We start from the raw sequence: 9,190 nt of genomic DNA, 5'->3' as shown, positions 1-9,190 counted from the left end.
GAGAATTTTTACTATTAATGGGTATTGAATTTTGTGAAATGCTTTTTCTGCATCTACTGAGATGATCATATAATTTTTATCCTTTTTTTAATGTGGTATATCACATTGATTTGCAAATATTGAAGCAAACTTACATCCCCAGAATAAATCCCACTTCATTGTGGTGAATGATTCTTTTAATATAATATTGAATGTGGTTTCCTAATATTTTGTTGGTAAATTTTTATGGATTCCTTTTATTTCTTTTTCTTGCTTGCTTTCTCTGGTTGGGACTTACAGTGTTTTGTTGAATATGAGTAGTGAAATGTGCACCCTTATGTTTTCCTGATTTTAGAAGAAAAGGTTTCAGTTTTTCACCATTTTGTATAATGTTAGGTATAAGCTGCTTATATATGGTGTTTACTATACCCAGTTTGTTGAGAATTTATCATGAAAGGCTATTGAATTTTTTTTTCAAATGCTTTTCCTGCATCTATTGAGAAGATTATATGATTTTTATCCTTCATTGTGATAAGGTGGTATATCTCATTATTTATTTGGATATGGCAAACCATCCTTTCACCTCAGGGTTAAAATTCCACTGGATCATGGTGTATGAGTTTTAAATGTGCTGTTAAATTCAATTTGCTATTATTTTATTGAGATGCATGCATGTATATTCATCAGGGATATTGGCCTGTTGTTTTGGTATGAAGGGGTTATTGGCCTCATAAAATGAAGTTGAGAGTATTCCCTCTCTAAGTTTTTGAGAAGTGATATTAATTCTTCTTTAAACATTTGGTAAATTCACCAGTGAATTCATCTGGTAGTGGCATCTTCTTCTGGTAGTGGCATCTTCTGAGAGGTGTTTGGTTACTGATTCAATCTCCTTATTCATTATTTGTCTGTTTAAATGTTCTATTTATTCATGATTCAGTCTTGGTAAGTTGTATGTTTGTAGGAGTTATGCATTTCTTTTAAGTAACCCAATTTATTGGCTTTTAATGATTCATAGTAATATGCCACTTTGTATTTCTGCGGTAACATTTGTAATGTCTCTTCTTTCATTTATATATTTATTTATTGAGTCCTCTCTCTTTTTTGCTTGAATAGTCTAGCCAAAGGTTTGTCAATTTTGTTCATCCTTCAAAAGAACAGTTCTTAGATTTGTTGATATTTTCTATTGTTTTCCTTTTCTTTATTTCATTTATTACTTTTTTATTTTAAATTTTTATTTAAATTCTAGTTAGTTAACATATACTATAATATTGTTTTCAAGAGTAGAATTTAGTGATTCATCACTTACATATAAGACAGCCTACACAAGTGCCCTCCTTAATACCCATCACCCATTGAGACCATCCCCCACCCACCTCCCTCTATTACTGCTGTTTGTTCTCTATTGTAAAAATCTTATAGTTTGTTTCCCTCTCTCTCTTTTTCCCTTTCCCATAAGTTCATCTGCTTATTTCATCAATCACTTATAATTGAAATTATATGGTATTTGTCTTTCTGTACACATTCTAGCTCCATCCATGCCATTGCAAATAGCAAGATTTCATTCCTTTTGATGGCTGAGTAATATTCCATTGAATATGTATATCACATCTTCTTTATGTGGCTGAGTAATAGTCCATTGAATATATATATATATATATATATATATATATATATCATATCTTCTTTATCCATATCAATCTATGGACATTTGGGCTCATTCCATAGGTTGACTAATGTTGATAATACTGCTATAAACATCACGGTACATGTAACACTTCTAATCTGAATTTTTGTATCCTTTGGGTAAATACCTAGTACTGAAAATGCTGGTTTTGTTGAAGATACTGTCTTTTTTCCACTGGGTATTCTTGACTACTTTGTCGAAGATGAGTTAACCTTATAGTTGTGGGTCCATTTCTGTCTTTTCTATTTTGTTCCATTGATCTGTGTGTCTTTTTTTGTGCCAGGACCATACTGCCTTGATGACTACGGCTTTGTAATATAGCTTAAAGTCCAGAATTGTGATGCCTCCAGCATTGCTTTTCTCTTTCAGGATTGTTTGGCTATTTGAGGTCTTTTGTGGCTCCTTACAAATTTTAGTATTGTTGGTTCTAGCTCTGTGCAAAATGCTGGTGGTGTTTCTATAGGGATTGTGTTAAACTTGCAGGTTTCTTTGGGTAGTAAAGTCATTTTAACAATGTTTGTTTTTCCAATCCATGAGCAGGGAATGCTTTTCCATTGTTTTGTGTCCTCTTCAATTTCTTTCATAAGTAGAAGTTCTATTGTTTTCAGAGTACAGATATTATACCTCTTTGGTTAGGTTATTCCTATATATCTTTTGGGTTTTTGTGCAATTGTAAATAGGATTGATTCCTTGATTCCTTTTTTTTTGATGCTTCATTATTGTTGTATAGAAATGCAAGAGATTTCTGTACATTGATTTTATATCCTGCAACTTTGCTGATTTCATGTATTAGTTCTAGCAATTATTTTTGGGGTCTTTCAAGTTTTCTTCATAGAGTATCATGTTGTCTGCATATAGTGAAAGTTTGACTTCTTCCTTGCCTATTTGGATGCCTTGTATTTCTTTTTATTGTCTGATTGTGGAGACTAAGACTTCCAGTAATATGTTAAATAGTTATGATGAGAGTGGATATCCCTGTCTTGTTCCTGAAAATAGAGGAAAGCCTCTCAGTTTTTCCCATTGAGGATAATATTACATGTGGGTCTTTTGTATATGGCTGTTATGATGTTGAGGTATGTTTCATCTATCCCTACTTTGTCGAGGGTTTTTGTCAAGAATGGGTGTTATATTTTGTCTAATGCTTTTTTTCATCTATTGAGAGGATCATATGGTTCTTTTTTCTTTCTTATATTAATATGGTGTATCACATTGATTGATTTTCAAATACTGAACCAGCTCTGCATCCCAGGAATAAATCCCACTTGATAGTGGTGAATAATTCCTTTAATGTGATGTTAGATTTTATTTACTGGTATCTTGTTGAGAACTTTTACATCCAGGTTCATCAAAAATATTGGCCTATAATTCTCCTTTTTAGTGGGGTCTTTGGTTTTGGAGTCCAGGTAATGCTGGCCTCGTAGAATGAGTTTGGAAGTTTTCCTTCCATTTCTATTTTTTGGAACACTTTAAGAAGAATAGGTATTAACTCTTCTTTAAATGTCTGCTAGAATTACCCTGTGAAGCTATCTGGCCCAGGACTTTTATTGTTGGGAGATTTTTTTATTACTGATTCAATTTCTTTGCTTGTTATGGGTCTGTTCAAATTATCTATTTCTTCCTTTTTCAGTTTTGGTAGTGTGTGAGTGTCTAGGAATTTGTCCATTTCTTCCAGGTTGCCCAGTATGTTGGCATATATTTTTTTATAATATTATCTTACAATTGTTTCTATTTCTGTGGTGTTGTTGTGATCTCTCCTCTTTTATTCATGGTTTTATTTATTTGGGTCCTTTGTCTTTTTGATAAAACAGGTTAGGGGTTTATAATTTCTATTGATTCTTTCAAAGAACCAGCTCTTAGTTTCATTGAACTATCCTACTGGGGTATTTTTGTTTCTATATCATTTATTTATGCTCTAATCTTTATTTTTTCCCTTCCTCTGCTGGATTTAGGCTTTTTGCTCTTACTTTTCTAGCTTCTTTAAGCGTCGGGTTAGGTTGTGTCTTTGAGACAATTTATGCCTCTTCAGGTAGACCTGTATTGCAATATACTTCCCACTTGGGACTGCCTTTGCTGCATCCCATATGTTTTGGATTGTCATGTTTTCATTTTCATTCGCTTCCATGTACTTATTATTTCTTCTTTAATTTCCTGGTTAACCCATTCATTCTTTAGCAGGATATTCTTTTTTTAATTTTTTTTAATGATTATTTATTTTTGAGACAGAGACAGAGCGTAAACAGGGGAGGGGCAGAGAGAGAGGGAGACACACAATCTGAAACAGGCTCCAAGCTCTGAGCTGTCAGTCCAGAGCCCAACGTGGGGCTTGAACCCACGAACTGTGAGATCATGACCTGAGCCAAAGCCAGATGCCCAACCGACTGAGGCACCCAGGCGCCCCTAGTAGGATATTCTTTAGCCTCCATATATTTATGGTCTTTCCAAAGTTTTTCTTGTGGTTTACTTCAAGTTTCATAGCATTGTGGTCTGTAAATATGCATGGTATGATGCTTGTTGAGCACTAACTTGTGACCCAGTATGTGATCTATTCTGGATAATGCTCCATGTGCACTAAAAAAATGTGTATTCTACTGCTTCAGGATGAAATTTTCTGAAAATATTTTAAGTCCATCCAGTCCAGTGTGTCATTCAAAACGATTGTTTTCCTTGTTGATTTTCTGCTTAATCTATCCATTGCTGTAAATGTGTGTTAAAGTCCCCTGCTATTACTGTATTATTATCAGTGAGTTTCTTAATGTTTGTTATTAATTGTTTGGCATATTTTTGTCCTGCCAATTAGGGGGCATATTTATTCACAATTGTTAGATTTTCTTAATTATGATGTAATGTCCTTCCTCATTTCTTGTTACTGTCTTTGTTTTAGAATCTAGTTTGTCCGATATAAGTATGGCTACTACAGCTTTCTTTTGATGTCTACTAGCATGAAAGATGGTTCTCCATCCTCTCACTTTCAATCCGCATGTGTCTTTCAGTCTAAAATTAGTCTCTTATAGGGAGCACAGAGATGTCTCTTGTTTTTTTTTTCCCCATTCTGATACCCTATATCTTTTGATTGGAGCATTTAGTCCACTTACATTCAGAATGATTATTGGCAGGTATGAATTTAGTGCCATCGTGTTACCTTTAATTTTTTTTTTCTGGTGATGTTCTCTGTTCCTTTCTTTGTTACTTTTAGTCTTTTTTTTTCCCCACTCGAAGATTCCCCTTTAATATTTCTTGCAGGCCTGGCTTAGTGGTCACAAAATAGTTTAGTTTTTATTTGTCTGGGAAACTATCTCTATTTCTATTCTGAATGACAGTTTTCTGGATAAAGAATTCTGGAATGCATATTTTTCCTATTCAGCATGTTGAATATATCATGACACTCCCTTCTGCCCTGCGAAGTTTTTGGGAACAGATCTGCTGGGAACCAGATCTTTTTTCCCTTGTAGGTTAAGGATTTTTTTTCCCTTGTTGCTTTCAGAATTCCTTCATTGTCTGTGTGTTTCTTTAATTTGACTGTGATATGTCTTGGTATTAGCTAGCTTTTGTTGAATTTAATGGGAGTTCTCTGTGCTTCTTTTTTTTTTTTTTTTTTTAAATTTTTTTTTTCAACGTTTTTTATTTATTTTTTGGGGGACAGAGAGAGACAGACAGAGCATGAACGGGGGAGGGGCAGAGAGAGGGAGACACAGAATCGGAAACAGGCTCCAGGCTCTGAGCCATCAGCCCAGAGCCTGACGCGGGGCTCGAACTCACGGACCGCGAGATCGTGACCTGGCTGAAGTCGGACGCTTAACCGACTGCGCCACCCAGGCGCCCCTCTCTGTGCTTCTTGAATTTGATTATTTGTTTCCTTCCCTGGCTAGGGAAGTTTTCAGCTATACTTTTCTCAAATGAACCTTTTCCTCTCTCTTCATCTTCTGGGACTCCTCCTTATGCTTTAAGGAGTCGCTGATTTCTATTATCTACATTCATGATGCAATACTTTTCCTTCCCTCTTCTTTTCAGCTTCATTATTTTCCATATTTTTATCTTCTAAATCACTGATTCATTCATCTGCTTCATCCATCCTCATTGTCACGGCCTCCATTTTGCTTTGCATCTCAGTTATAGCATTTTTAATTTCAGATTAACTAGTTTTTACTTCTTTTATCTCTGAAGTAAGGGATTCTATAGTATCTTCTATGCTTTTTTTTCAAGCCCAGCTAGTATCCTTACAATTTTTGTTTTAAATTCTAGTTCAGACATCTTAATTATATCCGCATTAATTAAATCCTTAGCCATTACTTCTTCCTGTTCTTTCTTTTGGGGTGAATACTTCTGTCTTGTCATATTGTCAAGGTCACTGTTTTTTTTTTTTTTGTATGATTGTTAGGAAAGCCTGTTATACTCCTGCTCTTAAGAATAATGGCTATATTAAGAAGTGGTCACACCTCCATTAAAAGGAAGCTAGATCCTATATCTTTCCCTTAGAGCTGCAGCTTTGCAACACTCTGATCAGTAGACTTGGTGCATAAAAAAGGTTTGTACTGGTCTTCTTGTGGTGTGGACTGCTGAACTAAATCTCAGGTTGACCTGCCCTTGCCCTAGTGGAGATACACCTGCAGGGCACAGGGGAGCAGGGTTTGGTGTAAGCAACTCTGGGCTCCACTTTTGTTGTGTTGTGTTGCTCACTGAAGCTGGTCAGTGCTGATGGGTAGAGGAGGGAGGAGGGTAATGGCATCACCACACTCTCTCATCCTAGGAGCAGGGAGCTCTTGCCTACCACTCTTTAGGAAGCCCTCACAGAAAAGCAAACAATCATTTATCACTTCCCCAGCTTCATCTAGATCTCTGTCTTCACCCTGTCTGTGTCTGAGCTTTGTGCCTGCCAAGCAGCACATCACTCCTCTGTCTTATCTCAAGCTCTGTGGCTGTTTTTCAAAACTCCCAATTTTAGAGATATGTGGAGCACATATACACACAGATCCTCTCTGGGTGAGTGTTGCTGCACTGTGGCTGGTGCTGGCTTGTCCCAGAAACCAGTTGCATGACCACACAGTAGTTCATAATTTATGGTAAAGCACAGCAGAAAGCCAGCACCAAGGCTCACTGCCCTCACCTGATGTCCCCATTCCTATGTTAGTGAATGGGGCAGCTCATTGGAGCCTACCCAGGTATTTTGTCCCATGATTGGCCGTGCCACCTCTCCCAAATGCATTCCAAACAGGGGAACTGCTTCTCTGCATGTGACCGAGAGTATCCTCAGACCATGTTGCCCTGGGTCCCACCCTCCTTCCCCATTGGAGTACCCCTAAGCGCAACACTGGCGATGGCATAAACCTCCAAACCTTTAGACTGTGCACTCTGCTGTTTATAAAAATTTGTAGTATTCATCCTCTCTTTTCCCAGTCAATAGTGTTGGGGAAGAGTTTTTCTTGTATAATTCCTTATATGCACTTTCACCCTTTCTCTCTCTCTCTTCCTTTCTCACTCACTTCTCTCTCTGTGATCAGATCTCCCTCTGCATCACAGCACCCGCAGCTCTTTTCTCCCCCATATCAACTCTCCACAGCTCCTACCTTCCATGATATGACATTTTTCTCAACTCTAGCTGTGCATTTTTGAACCCTCAATCCTCAGATCGATTTATTGTGTGTTCAAAATGATTTGTTATTTATCTAGCTGTGTTTGTTTGAGGGACAAGGTGAGCCTAGGTTTCTCCCTACTCTTGTGTTATCTTAACTCTACTCTTATTTCATATACTTTTGCATATTTTTATTTAGTTTTTTATTTTGAGAGACAGTGTGTGTGTGTGTGAGTGGGGGAAGGACAGGGAGGGAGAGAGAAAATCCCAAGCAGGCTCTGCACTGTCAGCATGGAGCTGGATGTGGGCTCGAACCCACAAACTGAGATTATGACATAAGCCAAAGTCAGATACTTAACCAACTGAACTACACAGGTACCCAGTTCTTCTGCTTGATTTTTATTATTTACTTCTTTAGGCTAATTTTGGTCTTAGTTTGTTCTTCTTTTTCTAGTTTTGTGAGATACGTTAGGTTGTTTGAGATCTTTCTTTATTCTTAAATAGGCATTATAGCTATAAACACTACTCTTAGAAATACTTTAGTTGAATCCCATAAGTTTTGGTATGTTGTGTTTCTATATTCTTTGATGTCAATGTTTTTTAAGTTTCTTTTCAGATTTCTTCTTTGATTCATTGGTTGTTCAACATGTGTTTAATGTCCACATATTTGTTAGTTTTCCAATTGTCTTTCTATTATTGATTTCTAGTTTTATGCCATTGTTGTAGAAAAATATTATTGGTATATTTTAATCATTTTGAATTTGTTAAGACTTGTTTTGTAATCTAATATATGATCTATTCTGGAGAATGTTCCATATTCACTTGAGAAGAAAGTGTGTTTTGCTGCTGTTGAATAGAATGTTCTATATATGCCTGCTGTGCACATTTTGTCTATAGTGCTGCTCACATCTGCTTTTTGATTATTCATTTTCTTCTTGGATGATATATCCATAGTTAAGAGTGGAGTATAAATGTCATTTACTATTAATATATTGTTGTTTATTTCTCCTTTGAGTTCTGTTAGCATCTGCTATATATATTAAGGTGCTCCAATGTTTGGATCCTACACTGTTTACAACCGTCACATCTTTATAATTGATCCTTTTATCATTATATAATGATTGTATTTGTCTCTTGTGACTACTTTTAAGTTAAAGTCTATTTTGTCTTATATACATATACCCTCTGTCCAAAAGTTGTAATTATGCCACTTCACTTTTACAAAAGACCTGCATTAGTACAGTAATAGATTTTTTTCATGAAAGTGAAAATCCTCTTCGGATTTCTCTCCATTAGTGAAAACAGGTAGTAATGTAGTTCTTTCATAAAAGCAAAGTTGTAGCACAAAATATACACAGATTAGTGGAACAAAATAGAAAACCTCGAAGTAAACCCATAATTATATAGTCAATCTTTGACAAAGGAGGAAAGACTATGCAATGGGTAAAAGACAATCTCTTCAACAAATCGTGTTGGGAAAAATGGACAGCAACATGCAAAAGAATAAAACTGGACTACTTTCTTACATCATACACAAAAATAAACTCAAAATGGATGAAAGACCTAAATATGAGACTTGAAACCATACAAATCCTGGAAGAGATTTCAGGCAATCCTTTCTCTGACATTGGCCATAGCAACATTTTTTTCTACCTATGTCTCCTGAGGAAACTGAAAGAAAAGTAAAAATAAACTATTGGGATTACATTAAAAAAAAAAAAAAAACTTCTGCACAGTGAAGGAAACAATAAAAAATCTAATAAGCAACCTACTGAATGGTAGACAATATTTGCAAACAACATATCAGATAATGGTTTAGTATCCACAATATACAAAGAACTTATACAACTCAACACCCAAAAAACAAATAATACAGTTTACAAAGGGGCAGAAGACATGAACAGACAATTCTCCACAGAAGACATCCAAATGGCTAGCAGATACGTGAAAAGGTGCTTAAT

Source organism: Panthera onca, chromosome X, assembly GCF_046562875.1.
Source record: "Panthera onca isolate mPanOnc1 chromosome X, mPanOnc1 haplotype 2, whole genome shotgun sequence".
NCBI lineage: Eukaryota > Metazoa > Chordata > Mammalia > Carnivora > Felidae > Panthera > Panthera onca.
The sequence above is the reverse complement of the archived record's forward strand: the minus strand, read 5'-3'. Positions refer to the sequence as shown.